This window comes from Micropterus salmoides, unplaced genomic scaffold (genome assembly GCF_014851395.1).
Source record: "Micropterus salmoides isolate LMB-PRFRI ecotype aquatic unplaced genomic scaffold, ASM1485139v1 Ms_hic_scaffold_1, whole genome shotgun sequence".
NCBI classification, from domain to species: Eukaryota; Metazoa; Chordata; class Actinopteri; order Centrarchiformes; family Centrarchidae; genus Micropterus; species Micropterus salmoides.
The window spans coordinates 56,303,601-56,323,250 of record NW_024040040.1 but is presented as its reverse complement, the minus strand read 5'-3'; the positions used below and the strand labels follow the sequence as shown (position 1 = coordinate 56,323,250).

At 43.0% G+C, this 19,650-nt stretch overlaps 1 pseudogene; it reads right to left on the bottom strand.

The window, feature by feature from the left end:
• Nucleotides 1-1,672: 1,672 nt before the first annotated feature.
• LOC119887457 lies at nucleotides 1,673-9,614 on the bottom strand (annotated as a pseudogene).
• Between the last annotated feature and the right edge of the window lie 10,036 nt (nucleotides 9,615-19,650).

Sequence of the window (19,650 nt, the reverse complement as noted above, 5' to 3'; positions counted from 1 at the left end):
ATTTAGACGACTAAATAAAGAATATTTTAAATCCTTATCATAGCAAATATCGATATTGTGATTCATTTTGATTCATTCGATTCATTCGATTTATGACAAAACTACAAACAAGTTGCAAAACTTGTAATTAATAAGATTAATTATTTTAATCGCTTGACAGCCCTATTTATTAAATGTCTGGTCAAATTTAAATTAAAATCTGACTAACTATCAATGCATACATTAAAAATAAATGACGTGCATTAACGCTGCTGGCACACTCGATGACTTCATCTTGTATATTGGCACTCATCACAGAAAAGGTTGCCGATCCCTGCTCTAGACGGTACTTGAGGGTTTTGAACCCAGATAGACTAGTAAAAGTTTTGCCTTCTGGCTCAGCTGTCTCTACACCACAATGGACCAGGACAATGCCCTGACGGCCTGCCGAAATATCAACACAATATGACAGTGTTCGCTCTCGCACTAACACATTTACACCAAACTTGTCTGTGATTAGCCCCTCCCCTTCGTGCACGTCTGAACCAAACCAATATGCTCGACTGTGGCTCAGGAGGTAGAGCGGGTTGCCTGTTAATTGGAAGGTCAGCGGTTCAATCCCATGCATGGCGCTACAGAGAGCCCACAGCTGCAGTACTGCATGGATCATGCGTAAAATTCATCCAGCCAGAGGGAACGATCACGAACCGTTCACAGTGTGTCAGTTGTACTAGCGACACAACCCATTGTAGGTACCGGGGAGGGAGTGGGGCGCTGAATGACAGGAGACCGCGGAGCAACCGGCCCTCTGGATGGTAGATGATCTTTCCCTCTGGCTGGATGAAACTCCTAATTTTACACATGATGATACAGAAATATAGAAATGAATGGCATAAAGCGTACTGTCAATATTTTTGAGACCCCCGAAAATTTCAGAAATTGTGCTTTTAGGGGAGCTGATGTCTTATTAAGGGTAGCTAAACTCCCCCTGGCTCCCCTGCAGTTTGCACGCTGCTCACCATCCCTGGACTGAACCAGCTACACTTACCTCAATTGCACTGCCATCATGGATTTGACACCACTGCATTATTAACTGCACCTTTTATCAAAGCATATACTGGCACTACTGTACATGCACACATCCTGTATATGCTGTTAGTTATTCCCTACTGCCGCACTACTGTACATACTGTATAATCTCATCAATAATTACATTTCACTACTGTACATACTGTATAATCTCATCAATAATTACATTTCACTACTGTATATACTGTATAATCTCATCAATAATTACATTTCACTACTGTATATACTGTATAATCTCATCAATAATTACATTTCACTACTGTACATACTGTATAATCTCATCAATAATTACATTTCACTACTGTACATACTGTATAGTTTCTCATATCATACTACCATAGTCATAACCTGTTCATAGCCTGTACCTACCTGTAATAATAGACATTTGTGTAGACATATTTATATTATATATCATTCATATATTGCACTTGTATATTAATGTATCATATATCATTTAATTACTGCTTAAGACCTTCTGGTTAGATGCTATCAGCATTTCGTTGCTTTGTACCAGTGACATGCGCAATGACAATAACGTTGAATCTAATCTAATATCCACATTTAACCAAAAAGACCTCCTCTATCAGACTGACTCTTTGTACCTCTATCTCTGTGCCTCTTCATACCTGAGTGTGTCCAGTCTCCAGTGTGGATCATCCAGTCCGGCAGACAGCAACTTCACTCCGGAGTCTCCGGGATAATTGAAGCCCAGGTCCAGAGCTCTCAGATGGGAAGGGTTGAAGTTCAGAGCTGAGGCCAGAGAAGCACATCCTTCCTCTGTGATCAGGCAGGCGGACAGTCTGCAAACACATAAACCAACACACGGCAGATCTTCTGAGTATCCTGCTGTGTCCATCAGATACTGCCTTTGAATAAACAAATAATACACTGACTAAATCAGTAAAGCAACCTTATCACAAGGTTCTAAAGCCATGCTACCTTCTCTGAGAGGCTGTACTTAGACACTGCTGTGTTTTGAACTAAAAGCTAACAGCACTCGTACATGTTAAAAGCTAGCAAGTTTATGCTTATATTTATTATTTATATTTTATATGAACATGTTATTATATCCCCAGAAGAGTGCAGTTAACTTATTTTTCTTTCACCTTTATTCATACAGAGAATCAGACTGAGACCAGGATCTCTCTTACAGCGGAGCTCTGTGTACAGCACACAAACAGATACAAATATAAAAACAGAACAACAGAACAAATAAATAACAAAACAGAATTTACAGGTAACAATTACATTGGTCAGTAAAGTGGTTATTCCGCATTGCTTTAAATTGTCCTGTTGAAACACGGTCATAAAAGTAATGTGTTCATCCAGCCCAATACCAAGGTTTTTGTATGATGGGACATGTTCTATAACAGTACCATCCAGTGTCCTAATTTTAAGCTCATCCAAATGTTGTTTCTGGACTTGGAAGAGAGAGATATATTTAGTTAGGGCCCGAGCATGAAACATACGAGGTCCCCAAAAATTTTCCTGCAAAGTAATCACAATTTTGGGGGCCTAAACATTTACATTTACTCATTTGGCAGACGCTTTTATCCAAAGTGACTTACATTTGAGCTTCTTGAAGTTCATCGTGGTGTCACGGATGAGGACAGCCGGGACGGAGATTGCATTCTGTGTAGGGATGGCAAAGCCAGACGGCATTTGTTGGAGGAGCGTAGTGATCGAGAAGGAACGTAAACTTGTATTATGGAGTTTTGGTAGATAAGTGCAGACCCAGTAGTAGCTCTGTATGCAAGCATTAGTGACTTGAATTTGGCCATGGGTAGCCAGTGGAGGTCACTCAGTAATGGAGTGACATTTGCCTTTTGGGCTGATCAAAACCAAGATGCGCTGCTACATTCTGATCCATTTGTGGGGGTTTTACCACACAGGCTAGAAGACCTACTAGAAGGGCATTGCGATAGTCAAGGCGAGAGATAACCATGGCCTGTATCAGAAACTGGGTAGCATACTAAGTGAGGTAGGGCCTGATTTTCCTTATGTTGTATAGAGCAAAGCGGCATGACCGAGAGACAGCAGCAACATAGTCTGAAAAGGAAAGCTGGTCATCAATCATGACACCCAAGTTTCTCACCACCCTCGTTGGAGTGATAGTTGAGCAGTCAATTTATAGTGTGATGGTGTGGTGGATAGATTGCCTGGCTGGAATGACCAAGAGTTTTATCTTAAAGAGGTTTAGTTGAAGGTGGCAAGCTTTCATCCATGCGGATATGTCCGAGAGACAGTCTGAGATCCGTGCCGAGATGCTGGGGTCGTCGGGCAGGAAGGATAGGTAGAGCTGCGTGTCGTCAGCATAGAAGTGGTAAGAGAAGCCATGTGAGCGAATGATGGGCCCCAGTAAGGTGCTGTAAACTGAGAAGAGGGGCCATAGCACTAAGCCTTGGGGCACCCCTTTGGAGAGGCAGTGGGAGGAAGATCATTTTCCTTGCCACAAAACATTGTTGGAACGCTCCAAAAGGTAGGATTCGAACCACATGAGTGCTTTGCCCGAGATGCCCATTGCTGAGTGTGGATAGCAGGATCATGTAATTGACTGTGTCAAAGGCAGCTGATAGGTCCAGCAGGATGAGAAGCGAGAATTGGGCTGCAGCTTTAGCTGACCTTAGCTTTAGCTGACCACTCTTAAAACCAGACTGATCTGGATCTAGGTCATTCTGTGAGAGGAATTCTGAGACCTGTTTGAAGACTGCCCATTTGATAGCTGTGGATAAAAATGGTAGAAGTGAAACTGGCCGGTAGTTCTCAGCTTGAGTTGGGTCGAGGGAGGGCTTCTTGAGCAAGGGTTTAACCTGAGCCCTTTTGAAAGTGGTCGGGAATGTTCCCGAAGCTAGAGAAGTATTTATCACATGAGTGATTGCCGGGACCACGGTAGGAGATATGACTTGGAGGAAATTCGTAGGAATCGGGTCCAGTGGGCATGTAGTAGGACAGGTACGGGTCAGGAGTTCTGATATTTCGCTCTCCATGAGAGGAATAAACGATGATGACAGAGGAACAGACTTAGTCTGGGCTTCTACATGTTAGCCTTGGTGTTGAGCCTTTTGGCCATTTCCCAAGGGAGATGGAGAGAGACATGTATAAGGACGGCTACATGGTAGGTTTTCTTGTGCCGCGCTCACACAGTGGGAGCTGACCACAGCGGTAATAGATTGGTTGATTTTGAGTGTTTTAGAGAACTGGCTAGTTATAGCTGCCACTTTGCCTGTGAAGAAGGCAGCAAAGGTATCAGCGGACAAGTTTGTGGGTGGTGGTGGAGGATTTAGTAGTGCTTTAAAAGTGGAAAATAATTTCCTAGAGTCAGTGGCACTGCTAATTCTGTTATTATAGAATGCAGTTTTGGCAGCAGTGATGCTTCTTGAGAAGGAGGATAGGTGCAATTGGGTCTTTGGTTTTTTGTTTTTCTTTCAGCAGCTCTAAGATCAGTATGGAGCCCACAGATGGTATCAGTTAGCCACAGGTGGGACTGGGTCAGACGAGCAGATTTGGTGGATGGAGGTCACAGGCTATCCAGGTATGACCTCAGTTTAGAGCGCAGAGATTGTGCAGGAAAATCTGTTGAGGGGAGGTAGAGCGGAGGCTACCACTGAGGCAAACTGAGTGGGAGACAGGTTGCGGAGGTTGCGGCAGTGAGAGACAAATGGTGCTGGAACAATGGGCTGTTCCTGTAGGCATACCGTGAACTGGATGAAATAGTGGTCAGACGTGTAGAGCTTTGACTGGAAGGCATTCGGTGGCACAGTTTCAGACAAGAAGGAGGTCAAGCACCTTGCCAGCTTTGTGGGTCAGGGGGCTGAGAAGAAGTGTTAGATCAATGGACTTAATCAAAGACAGGAAGTCTGCAGAGTTTGAATTGTCTAAGTTAATGTTCATGTCACTGAGGACAAGTAACAGACAGTCATGCTCTGGGATTACAGGCAGCAGTGTGTCTAGTTCATCCATAAAGTTACGCACTTGTCCTGGAAGACGGTATATGACAATCACAGAGACCTTTACCGGAGCCGACACCAAGAGAGCGTGATATTTGAAGAGAAAGAGAGAGGGATGGAAGGAGAGAGAGGGGAGGCAGCCTATACAGCCTACACAGAGAGGTACAGACAGTAAAGGTGATGTTGCTATAGACTAAATGACTGAATGAAAAATGGTATAGCTATTTATATAGTGTTAATGATAATAATCATAATGTTAATGATTATAATAACAATAGGACTAGTAACATTTGTTGTAGCAGAGGGTGTCGAGCAGGAACACGGGGGCAGCAGGTGACTCGCAACCACAGACTCCACAGCTCCAGAGCCAGAAACACCTGCAGGAAGTGATAGGAGGAGAGAGGAGAGGGACGAGAAAGCACAAGACTACCGGAAAGGGGAGAAGTTGTGTTAGTAACATGCAATAATGGGATGAGGTTGCATACAGAGGGAGAGAAAGTAGAGGAGAGAGGAGCTCAGTGCATCATGGGAAATCCCTGGCAGTCTAGGCCTATAGCAGCATAACTAAGGGATGGTTCAGGACTCACCTGAGCCAGCCCTAACTATAAGCTTTATCAAAGAGGAAAGTCTTAAGCCTACTCTTAAATGTGGAGATGGGTCTGCCTCCTGAACCCAAACTGGAACCTGGTTCCACAGGAGAGGAGCTTGATAGCTGAACGCTCTGGCTCCTAGTCTACTTTTGGAACCACAAGTAACCCTGCATTCTGGGAGCGCAGTGCTCTGGTGGGGTAGTAAGGTACTATGAGCTCTTTAAGATAAGATGGTGCCTGACCATTAAGAGCTTTGTAGGTAAGAAGAATGATTTTAAATTCTATTCTGGATTTTACTGGAAGCCAATGCAGAGAAGCTAAGGCAGGAGAAATGTGATCTCTTTTCCTGGTTCCTGTCAGAACACGTGCTGCAGCATTCTGGATCAGCTGAAGAGTCTTAATGGACTTTTTCGAGCAGCCTGATAATAAGGAATTGCAGTAATCCAGACTAGAAGTAACAAATGCATGGACTAGTTGTTCTGCATCATTTTTAGACAGGATGTTCCTGATTTTCGCAATATTACGTAGGTGAAAAAAGGCGGTCCTTGAAATTTGCTTAATGTGAGACTTAAACGACATGTCCTGATCAAAGATAACTCCAAGATTCCTCACAGTGGTGCTGGAGGCCAGGGCGATGCCATCCAGGGAAACTATACTTTAGATAATGCGTCACGGAGGTGCTTAGGCCCCAGAACAATGACTTCAGTTTTATCTGAGTTTAACATTAGAAAATTACAGGTCATCCAGGTTTTAACATCCTGAAGGCACATTTAAAGTTTAGCTATGTCAAGACCTCCTCATTGCATCAGACAAGTCCTTTGTCTGATGCAATAAGGAGGTCATTAGTAATTTTCACCAGTTCTGTCTCTGTGCTATGATGAGCTCTAAATCCTGACTGAAAATCCTCAAATAAACTATTGCTCTGTAGAAAGTCACACAGCTGTTTAGCAACTGCTTTCTCCAGAACCTTAGAGAGAAATGGAAGGTTAGATATAGGTCTATAGTTGGCTAAAACATCCGGATCAAGTTTGGGCTTTTTCAGAAGAGGTTTAATTACAGCTATTTTAAAGTACTGTGGTACATAGCCTGTTGATAAAGATAGATTGATCATATCTAGTATAGAAGTGCTGACTAAGGGTAAAACATCTTTAAGCAACCTAGTCGGGATGGGGTCTAAGAGGCAGGTTGATGGTTTAGATGTAGAAATTATTGAAGTTAGTTGGTAAAGATTGAGGGAAGCAAAACAGTCAAGAATTTTGTCTCTAATAGCTAGAATTTTATCATTAAAGAAGCTCATGAAGTCGTAACTACTGAGAGCTATGGGAATACTTGGCTCAATAGAGCTGTGACTCTCTGTCAGCCTGGCTACAGTGCTGAAAAGAAACCTGGGGTTGTTCCTATTTTCCTCTATTAATGACGAGTAGTACGCTGCTCTGGCATTACGGAGGACCTTCCTATGTCCTACAGAGTTGAGTGTCATTCGCAGTGAGGCTGCAGCACTATCAACAAGATGATCGACTTGGGAGGGACTGAAATTAGCATAGGAGTCCTCCGTTACTTTGTAATCTGATAATGAATTTAGAGCTGATTGAATCGCATCCTTAAATTTAGCTACAGCACTATCAGACAGACATCTTGTATAGAAATTTTTGCCCAATGGCGAGTAGTTCAGCAATACAAACTCAAAAGTTATCAAACAGTGGTCGGACAAAGAGGGATTCTGTGGGAACACTATTAAATGTTCAATTTCAATACCATAGACCAGAACAAGGTCGAGGGTGTGGTTAAAACAGTGAGTCGGTTCATGAACACTCTGAGAGAAGCCGATGGAATCTAACAGAGAGATAAACGCAGTACTGAAGCTGTCATTCTGAACATCCACATGAATATTAAAATCCCCTACAATAATAACTTTGTCCGTTTTAAGGACTAAAGTTGACAAAAACTGGTTGGTTGCAGTGATTTCCAACTTGGGTGCGACAGACCAAGAACAAGGCTTTCAAATGAGTTATAATTTAGTTTAGGTTTAGAGCTGATTAGTAGGCTAGAGTCGAAGATAGCTGCAACTCCACCTCCTCGGCCTGTGCCTCGAGGAATGTGAGTATTAATATGACTGGAGGGGTGGATTCATTTAGGCTAACATATTCTCCATCACCCAGCCAGGTTTCAGTAAGACCAAATAAATCAATATCATAATCTGATATTAGTTCATTTACTAGTACACCTTTAGAAGAGAGAGATCTGATGTTTAAGAGTCCACATTTAACTCTCCTATTCGTTTGCACTATTGCTCTGTGGTTTTAATTTTTATGAGGTTTTTATTGACAGCTCCTCTTCTGTTTACCTTGGATTTAAATAATTTCGATGGTCGGGGGGCAGACACCGTCACTATAGGGTTTTCACTAAGTAACTCCTGAAATGGAGGAGCAGAGAAGTGTGTTAACTGCGACTCTGCGTAGGGTTTTGGGTGGTAACTGCTGAATTAGAAGGGCAGAGAAGTGTGTTAGACTGCGACTCTGCCTCCTGGTCTCAACTCTGGGTTGTCATGGATTTGGTCCACTAATAAACTTGGCCAGATTTCTAGAAATGAGAGCTGCTCCTTCCCAAGTGGGATGGATGCCGTCTCTCCGGATCAGACCAGGTCTTCCCCAGAAAGTCTGCCAATGATCTACAAAGCCCACATCGTTTGCTGGACACCACCTCGACAACCAGCGGCGGAATGACGACATGCGGCTATACATGTCATCACTGGTCAGATTGGCAGGGGTCCAGAGAAAACTACGGTGTTCGACATTGTTTGATAGCTCAATGCTCTGGCTCCCATTCTACTTTCGGAGACTCTAGGAACCACAAGTAACCCTGCATTCTGGGAGCGCAGTGCTCTGGTGGGATAGTAAGGTACTATGAGCTCTTTAAGATAAAATGGTGTCCGACATTGTTTACATTGCACTGAGATGTGGCCAACATGACTCCCACTTATTATTAGCTTCACATTCAGCTCACTTTATTTGGATTTGATTTGCAAGAGAGAAGGCGTCGATCTTGACACACATTATACAAACAACACAGACAAACATGATAAAAGTCTTCATGGCTCCAATAATCAAGAGAAAGATAAAAAACAAAATATATGAAATAAATAAATATGAAATGAAAATAAAAATGAAATAAATAACCACTAGAATAAAAATATAGAGCTTCTATAGCATCAGTGCAATGTTGCTACGACTTGTTCATCTGAGTGATGCTGCTGGAACAAAGCTGTTTGATCCGGCTTTGTTCTCCACCATGGGACTATAAACCTCCGTCCAGAAGAAGAGGCTGAAATTCACTGTGTAAAGGGTGGCAGCCATGATCTGTGTAACATCATGGAATCATGGATGTGACTGCCGGCTTCCTAACTTCCTAACCGCTACCAGCAATATTTTTATCAAACATGCGCTCACTGTGCAACAAACTGGACAAACATCAGCTACTACGTCAACTTCCGGTGCCAGCGCGAGCAGGATACTGATCCAGTAGCTCCGTACATGTCATGTTGTTTTTAATACTTTAAGTGTGTTTTTTAACTTTAACTATTTATATAACACTAGCTGTGTAAAACTTTATATATCCTATGGATACAACATAGCAGTGGACATCTTGTTATCAAGGGAGAAGCTGCTTTCACTCCAAACAATGGGACGAGCCAGCATTTTCACCACATACCTGAGAAGCTGAGGAAGAGGCACCGAGGCTGCAGAGCTGGAGCAAAGGCGAAGGCTAGGCTAGCGGCTAAGCAGTGGAAGTACAAGCCCTCGGTTCCGTCGATAGTGTTGGGAAATGTGAACTGTCTGACCAACAAGGTGGATGAGCTGGCTGCCCTTGTGAGGACAGACAGGACGTTCAGGGAGTGCAGTTTACTTTGCCTCTCTGAAACCTGGCTATCCCAGAACACCCCAGACGCTAATGTGGATCTACCTGGATTCACGACTACGGGACTGTGGACGCAGTGGCAGTCCCGGCCCATTGTAGTGAATCCAGGTAGATAATATTAGTAGTAGCACAGGAGAACATTTCTTTATCATATAATTTCTAAAGAAAGTGTCCAAGAGTGTTGGGAACAAAGCATTGGTTAAAACATAAATTGAAGAAATGTCAGGAATCCTTGCTGAATATTAAAGCACTGCATAATTAACTTATTTATGGATTCATCTTTTCAACACAGTCTTAAGAACATGGTAATAAAACTACTCAAATTGAAATGGCAAGAACCACCAAGTAACTTAACAAAGATTATTTAATTGAACAAGGTAATACGCAAGTTATAAGGAAACAAAGAGAATTGCGAATCTCAAAATTATTTAATATAAATGATCAAATCCACACAGGCCTGTTCACTACAACTATCAGCACTGGTTCACCTGCTGTGTTCTTTCCCCGCTGCTCTTCTCCCTGTACACTAACAGCTGCACAACCAGTCACCAGTCGGTCAAGTTCCTGAAGTTTGCTCCTCTTCAGGAGGGAGATTATGTTCAGCTCCTCAAGTGGGAGCTCAGAAGTTCAGCCTGCCAAAGACAATGATGGTGCACTTCTACACCGCAGTCATCGAGTCAATCCTAACCTCCTCCATCACCATCTGGTACTCTTCTGCTACTGCCAGGGACAAGGGCCGGCTGCAGTGTATCATTTGCTCTGCAGAGAAGGTGATTGGTGGTCACCTTCCATCTCTCCAGGACCTGTACGCCTCCAGGACTCTGAGGCATGCAGGAAAGATTGTAGTTGACAACTCCCATCCCAGTTACAAACTGTTTCAGTCACTCCCTTCTGACAGGAGGCTGCGGTTCATCAAAACCTCTCGCCACAAAAACAGCTTCCACCCTTCTATAGCTAGCCTCATTAACAAGGACCGGGTCCCTCACTGACACTTCCCCCTTCCCACTCAAATACTGTATATATTAGCATCCGGTATATTGCACATATTTGTTGTTTGTTGTTAAGTGTTAATCGTTTTTCTTCTATATTTTAAATTTTGTCAGTCTATTCCATATTTATAGATTTCCACATTTATTTATGTCAACTGAAGGTTTGTCTACATATATCACCTTATCTCCAACGCAAATTTGGAAATAAAGCATTTTCTGATTCTGACAACTGTGTACACAAGCTTTTGGCCATATACTGTATCTTCTAGCTGAATCATGTCAGTACACCTGACCTGAAAAAGACAACAAAAACACTCACAGTAACATTCTACTTTTATTGGAACAAGAGACAGAATTAAAAAAACTCATGACAGAAGGTCCAAGTCAACGGCATTTCCACCATTTAATGATCAGAGCTTCCATCTTTAAAGGAATGGAAGTGGAAGAAGATTACAAGAGAAATGATGATGATGAATCTGTTCAATCACTTTGAATCACTTTGTACAAAGTTCATTGATGAATTTGTTAGAAACGCTAGTAGCGCTTCTGGTTGCTAACTAGCAAGCGAAGTTTGTATTTAAAGGCATTGACAGTCTCCAGAGGCAACTTACCCTAACCTTAACCATCACAGAAGTTAGTGCCTAAACCTAAGTCAGTAAATATATGCATGTCGACTGGCTAACCCTACCTGCTAGCACATCGGCCGTGATAGCAATAGCAAAACTGCAGCATATCATATACACGCAAAATCTACGTTTTACATACAATAGCCACAGTTTTATCAAAGCGTGTATATATGACGCCTGAGAAGAGAATGGGTACTCCTACACAGTACATAGAGACACTGAGGAAACAGACCAAGATGACAGAAAAAATCCAAACCCAGGATACAGAGGTTCAGTGAATGTTGTTTTGAAGGTGTGCAGGTGGATCAGTGTGTCATAAGAGACTCTGTAGAAGGACAGAGTGCCAGCAGGACAATCCACATACACTGCTACTCTACCAGAGACAGACAAGGAAAAAGAAGATGAGATGGATTTTTGTCTTTTATTGTGCCAGACAGAGTAACGACCACCATCAGAGCACCTCAGACTCCAGGACTGATCATTCCATCCAAACACACAGTCTTCACTTCCTCCTGTCCTTCTGATTCCTCTGTAACTCACTGATATATTAACTCCTCCTCTCCACTCGATCTCCCAGTAACAGCGACCAGTAAGACCATTTCTATCCAGTAGCTGAGGGCAGCAGTCAAACCTGTCTGGATGATCACCATAGAACTGATCCTCCTCCACAAGTGTTGCCTCTCTGTCATCAGACAGTTTGATCCTTCTGTTTACTGTGTTTGTGTCGAATGTGAGTTCACAGGAATCTGATGGAGAGAACGAGACACAATCCAGCTGCAGTTATTGATTGATCATCTGTTCATTGATTGACACTTTGATGATATCAGAGCTTTGAATGAGTGATGTCACAGTCAGAAGATGGTTGAATCTGTGCTGCTTTGTTTTCATGAATCAAATGAAAAACACACTTACACTTCCTCAGACCTGGTCTCAACCATCGGACTCCACCAGGCTCCACCCTAAAAGGAGGAGAGGGGTCAGACCAGCACATCCTCTTTCAGCATCAAAAATGGATATTACATTTCTCTCATACACATGTACACAATATGTGTATCTGACCTGCTTCTCCCTGTTACCCTTAAACCTCTTCACCTCTGTCACTCTGTAAACAAATACTTACACAGGGTTTAGTAAAAGCATAAATCATTTTTAAATTGTGAAGGATGATATTGGGGTGGTGATGGAGCAGTGGATAAGACACATGCCTGTGCGAGAGAACTAGGTTCAATACCCCACTGTGACACATGTTTCAATGTGTCCCTGAGCAAAACACTTAACACCTAGTTGCTCCAGAGGCATGCAACCTCTGATATATATAGCAATTGTAAGATAAATATTAGCTAAATGAGTAAATGTAAAGCTATTACAAAAGGAAAAGTCTAGCGTGACTAGTGACTAGCTAGTTGTAGCAGCTGTTACCAATCATCTCCGCTCAAGCGGAGCTTTTAGAGGGGTGCTGGGGGTTACTGTTGTGGTGTATAACATATGCTTTTGACATTACAGTTTAATATAATACTCTGCAGCTGGTGAGAGGAACAGTGAACCCTTATGGGAAGTAATGATTGATGGGTGAACCAAGAGTGAACCCTCCTATAGAATTTGACCCCTGACCCAGAGCTGGAGAGAGACACAGTGTTAGGGGAAGTGGTGTCTAACAGATGGTTACACTTAGTCTACAGCACTGTGCCCTTATATGGTATTTAGCAGAGACCTAAACATGTCTTATATAAGCTGTGTTCAATGTACAGAGAGACAGAGTGGTTATCGGGCTGGGTCACTCTCCAAGCTGCTGCAGAGCTTGTAATTGATGCTGAATTCTTTGATGTAATAAACTTTTATAATCAAGAACAGTGTCAAGCGGATTTCTTCTCAACACATCATCGCAGCATTATCTCGGACACCACACTGTCAAGGAAAGTGTGCACTGGATTTATAACAAGACAATTAGAAGACAAAACAAGTGTCATTGCAAAACAGCATGCGCACAATTAATGTTTTATGTCACATTCTGCCTGTCTGCTCTGCTTAGTTCTCTGTGAGTTTTGGTTGTTTGGTCAGTGTGGTATCTGTTATATAGTCTTTGGGTTTTGGGTTTCAGTCCTGTCTGTTGTCTTGTATCCAGTCTTCTCTGTGTGTTTGCATTTTGATTTGGTCCTTTCTGTTTGTGTCTTGTGGAGTTTGTCTATGTTGTTCTGTCTTCTGCTTGTTTGTGTGGGTGTTCTGGTCTGATCTGTCCTTTTCATATACCGGTGCCTGCCTTAGTTTATGTTCAGTTCTGTTCCTGTCTGATGTTTGTTATTAGTTTCTGTACCATCATTCTTGGGTTCTGTCTGTCTGCCAGGTGTCGATTTATGTTCACTGCCAGTTTCATTATTTAATCTGATTATGATCATTCTGTGTAAATCTGTTCTGTTCTGTTATCTTTGTCTGTTGTTCTGTTATCTTGTCTACCTTATCCACACTGTGATATTAGTTCAGTCACTGATTGTTTTGTTGCTAACACCATGTCCCATGATAGTCCAGAAGTGTTTTAAAAAGTCTGATTGTAAACCATCTATTCCTGGAGCCTTGCCAGACGCCATCTGACACACAGCAGCAGTCAGTTCATCGAGAGTTTTATCCAAACTCAAACCCTCCTTATCTCCTGGACCCAGCTGAGGAAGCCCCTGGTGAAGCTCCACAGCAGAGTCCACATCACAGCCGTCTGCCCTGAACAAGTCTGTATAAAAGTCCACTGCATGCTTCCTCATCTCCGTTGGGTCTGTGGTCATCCAGAAACATGAACACTTGTCTCCGCAGAGACTGAACATGCTTCAGTTTGGCATCCCTACAGCCCAGACTCACCGCCCGGAACCCGCTTGCAAGCATCATTGTGAGTAGCTGCATTTAGTTTTCTGTAATCCACGCAAAACCGTGGTTTGGAATCATTCTTTTTTGACCACTGGAGCTGCATAAGGTGAGGTGGATGGCTCTATGATGTTATTTTTCAACATTTCCTCCACATACTCTTGGTTGGTGATACACGATATGGCTTTTGTTTAATGGGCACATTGTGAGTAAGAAATGTTTTATGGGACAAAACCCCTGCGCATTCCAGTGTCGCTGTGCAGACATCTGTGTTTCCCTGAAGCTGACACAGCAGTTGATTTTTCCCGAACTCATCCAAATGTGCATCGTCACTGGCAGTCTTCAAAAGACCCTGGCTGGACGGCAGAGAAAGCAGTTCCCTAGGAGGCGCAGCAGAAAAGAAAGCAAGGTGCCCAGCTGTAGTTTCCTCCAAAAAATGGTACCGGCATTTTGATTAGATTTAAAGCAGTAACTTCTCTCTGACACATCCATCTGCAGGCCAGAAAGAAAGATTAAGTCAAGCTCAACCACGACAGAGAAGGCAAGGCTGCATGCAGGCAAAATAAGACAGGGTAAAGTTACTGGGTGGTGTTGTAACACCAGATGTATCTCACTCATTCCTAAAGGTTGTTTCTCCTCTCCATCAGCTAGGTACAGGGGTCCTCTTGTCCAGGGTTTCAGGCCCCTCGATTTCCGACCACACCTGTTCATTTATCAGTGTGTATGAAGATCCTGTGTCGAGGATTGCAGCTCCCTTCCATGGTCCGATATTTAGGGGCACTCTCAACTGACAAGGAAGCAAGTTATTAGGTGCGAAAGGAGTAGAAGGAAGTGATAAGAGAACCAAGCGTAGCATGCCCTTGGTTGCTAGATGAAGCTCTTGCAGTTTGCTGCTGTGAAGGCCTCGAAGAAGATCTGTTCGGGATCCACTGCGGACAGGATGCTGGGGCATGACTACCTTTGCAGCACCAACAGTTTATGTTAGGGGGCCTGTTGTAGTTAGGTTGGTTTAGTCTGGCAGGATTTTCTTTGGTGTTAGCAGAGTCAGAGGTAGCAGGTTTGCCTGTTTTCTTTAATAAATCTTTCCTCTGCTCATACTGCAGTTGATTTTGCCAGTCTTTCTCAAGCTGTTGGTCCATCCACAGTGGTAACACTGCTACTTCTTAGTTGACAAGCCAGTTGAGGATTAATATTTTTCAAGATCATTTTAAGGATTTCATCCTCTTCAATACAAGATTTCCTGCGCTTGCATAGTGGCTGGAACATATAAGCAAAGTCTCAGATGTGCTCTCCTTCTCCTTGAACTGTAGTACGCACCCTTTCTGCCAGTTCATCTTCATAATCTTTTGACAGAAAGGCAGCACGAAACTGTTGATCAAAGAAAAAAAGTGTCCTTATAATCAATTTGTTTAACAAGGAGAAAGAAAATCCACAGCATGTTGGGATCGATCATTCAACCCTCCCAACGGGAAGCACACACACTACCAACTGAGCAACACGACATACGACATTGGCGATGCCCCTCATGCAACGGCTAAAAAATTGGCCTGATGCCAGACTTATTTATTTATTTATATATATATATATATATATATATATATATATATATATATATATATATATATATATATATATGTGTATATATATATCCCCCCCTTGCCCCTCTCACCCCTTGCGGGGTGGTACTGTATGTGGCATCCTCTACCAGAGGCCTGGGAGTTTGAGGGTTCTGCGCAGTATCTTAGTTGTTCCTAGGACTGCACTCTTCTGGACAGAGACCTCTGATGTTTTACCTGGAATCTGCTGTAGCCACTCTCCCAGTTTGGGGGTCACAGCCCCCAGTGCTCGGAACACCACTGGCACCACTGTTGCTCTTACTTTCAATTCAATTCAATTTTATTTATATAGAGCCAAATCACAACAACAGTTATCTCACAGCGCTTTTCATAAAAGAGCAGGTCTAGACCGTACTCTATCTTCTATCTCTAACTTTCCACATCTTTTCTAGCTCCTCTTTCAGCCCTTGGTATTTCTCAAGCTTCTCGTGTTCCTTCTTCTTGATGTTTCTGTCGCTTGGGATCACCACATCTATCACCGCAGCCTTCTTCTGCCGTTTGTCGATCAACACGATGTCTGGTTGGTTAGCCATCACCAGTTTGTCAGTCTGGATCTTGAAGTCCCACAGGATCTTAGCTCGGTCATTCTCAACTACCTTAGGAGGTGTCTTCCATTTTGACCTTGTGACTTCCAGCCCATACTCATGGCAGATGTTCCTGTACACTATGCCAGCTACCTGGTTATGGCGTTCCATGTACGCACTTCCTGCCAGCATCTTACACCCTGCTGTTATGTGCTGTACTGTCTCAGGGGCATCCTTGCCCAGTCTGCACCTGGGGTCCTGCCTGGTGTGGTAGACCCCAGCCTCTATTGATCTTGAGTGCCTGTTCTTGTGCCACCATGATTAGTGCTTCTGTGCTGTCCTTCAGTCCAGCATTTTCCAGCCACTGGTAGGATTTCGTGATATCAGCCACTTCTTCTATTTGTCTGTGGTACATGCCGTGCAGCGGCTTATCCCTCCATGAAGGTTCTTCATCTTCCTTGTCCTCACCTTCGGGTTTCTGCTGCCTGAGGTATTCACTAAGCCCTTCATCTTTGGGGGCCATCTTCCTGATGTACTCCTGGATCTTCGTCGTTTCATCCTGGACAGTGGTCTTGACACTCACTAGCCCTCGGCCTCCCTCGCTAAACTTGGTGTACAGTCTCAGGGTGCTGGATTTGGGGTGAAACCCTCCATGCATTGTGAGGAGCTTTCTTGTCTTGATGTCAGTAGCCTCTATCTCCTCCTTTGGCCATTTTATTATACCAGCGGGGTATCTGATGACTGGCAGGGTGTATGTATTGATGGCTCGGATCTTGTTTTTCCCATTCAGCTGACTTTTCAGGACCTGCCTCACTCTCTGTAGGTATTTGGCTGTGGCGGACTTCCTTGCTGCCTCCTCATGGTTTCCATTAGCCTGCGACACCCAAAGGTATTTGTAGCTGTCCTGAACATCTGCAATATGGCCTTCTGGTAGTTCAATCCCCTCGGTTCTAATCATCTCCCATCTTTTTGATACCATGCGACCACACTTGTCCAGTCCAAACGACATTCCAATGTCGTTGCTCGCTCATTTCTGGCATACAGCTTGATGTCATCCATGTAGAGGAGGTGACTGATGGTTGTTCCACTTCGGGACCGGTATCTGGCTGAGGGGGTTTCAGGCCTATGTAGAACAGCAGCGGTGATAGTGCATCACCTTGCTATATGCCACACTTGATGGAGACTTGTGCAATTGGCTTTGAGTTGGCTTCCAGACTTGTTTTCCACAGCCCCACTGAGATCTTGATTGATGTGTGTGTGTAAAAAATACACACACACACACACACACACACACACACACATTGTTATGCGGAAAATGTGGTTTGCAAACACTTTAAACAAATAAGGTGCTTTTTATCAGCAGTATTCCCTTTATATAGTAGCAAGAAATATTTCTTAAACATTAATGTAATCAAATCAAATAAAGCCAAAGCTATTTGCCACTGCCAGGGCATTACCTTTTATCTAGCTTGTTAAAACAAGTTAGAGTCCAGAGGCCCAATCAGAACATCATAACAGGCACCTTCTGAGCAGCAGGTTAATATATATAAATCTGTTTTCAGGTATCAGCAGAAACAGTTGAAACCTGTTAGATTGAGGTGAAGTGGTCTCCTCAAGCACATGCGAAGTTGCGACACACCGAAGTTGAAATGTCTAGAACGTTTTTGGTTCAAACAAATATGGTTGCATACATTTACATTTATTTACTTAGCTGACAAAGCAACTTACAATTGCTATGTCAGAGGTTGCATGCAACTGGAGGTTAAGTGTTTTGCTCAGGGACACATTGGATTTGCTGCAGTGGGAAATTGAACCTTGGTCTCTCACACCAAAGGCATGTGTCTTATCTACTGCACCATCACCACCCCCCATTCGCCAATCAACTGGCACAGGAGCCATCATTGGGAACTGAAGAGGGAGTCTATTTTGTGGGGCATACACTTCAACTGTGCTTTAACAGCGCATTAAAGAAATACCTTGTGTGTCACAGTGTTGCTGCTGCAAGGTGTCTTGTTTCAGACTTCAAAAAAGCGCAAAGGCCATCACAGCACTTGCAGAAAAAGAAGCATAAATGTGTGCAAGATGTTGCCACTGGAATTCTGTCTATCTGATGCTCTGATTGCCTGTTAGAGCTAAAAGTAAATTAAGAAACCACACCTGGTGGTGCATGAAGACAACAGCACTGTTACTAAAGCTGTAAGCCGTAATTATCAAGATAGCACAATGCCTAAAATATTTCTGCTTTACAGTTAAACATGGTATTATTCTTATGTAATGGAAAAACATCAAAATTTGTTTTCAGAAAGTTATGAGGCCAAAATGTGGTTGCACAACAGAAATGACGCCCACCTGTGATTATTCAGTCTGACAGCATCTTGACAAACCAATGTAGCTTTCATCACTTATTATTAGACATGTTCCCCTCATATATGTGACTGTGCATCAGGTGTTATCTTCTCTCTGTGCTCGTTATAAGTGTAAATATTGTAAATAAATAAACGATTATCTGAGAAGTCATCATGACTCCGATCTAATGTAACTGCTTTGGAGTTATTGAAAGCTTTGTTTTTTCTCTTTTGATGATTTTGATGATAGGCCAGCAGTTTCCCTCTGCTTCCAGTGTTTGTGCTAAGCTAGGCTAAACATGTCCTGGACCTCTCTCTGTACAGAGAATGGATTCAATCATGGGTAAAATCTAACATTTCTTTTAACATGCAGAGATCTGTCCATACTTCATCAGTTATTACCATCAGGCAATTATGATGTTTGTTCCTGGAGATTTTCTCCTTGCAGACCTCCTACAATTAATCTCCTTTTTTGTTCAACCAGTGTTTCTGTTCTGAGCAAAGGAAAAAGAAGAAATGTGTGACTGTTCATATAACACTCATATCCACCATTAACCTAAAATACCTGAGTGTGTCCAGTCTCCAGTACGGAACCTCCAGTCCAGCAGACAGCAGCTTCACTCCTGAGTCTCCTGGATGATTGTAGCTCAGTTCCAGCTCTCTCAGATGGGAGGGGTTGGAGCTCAGAGCTGAGGCCAAAGAAGCACAGCCTTCCTCTGTGATCAGACAGCCTGACAGCCTGCAAACACACAAACCAATTACTCCATGATGGCGCGATTGCAACTATTAACAAAATCAACAAATGCCAATGAATTTAGCCCTACTTGCAATTTTGACCGATCATCACCATTTCCCGCAAAACGTTGTTGTCACACGTCAGCAATCTCACTTCTTTGTTTACAAGTAACAGCAGACGTGTGTTACTGTCTTACATTTGCCAACAAAAATAACAGCAAGGGACCATGAAAAAAAGAGTATTCAGGTATTTATATCCTTTTTTACAAAAGGGGGAGCTGTTGCGGAATGTATGTATTGTGGTCGGTTGCCTCTGTCGCCTAGTGCTTGCTCTTGGTGGGAACTGTTGGGCTTCTGTAAATATCATCACAGAGTATGGTCTAGACCTGCTCTTTTATGAAAAGCGCTGTGAGATAACTGTTGTTGTGATTTGGCGCTATATAAATAA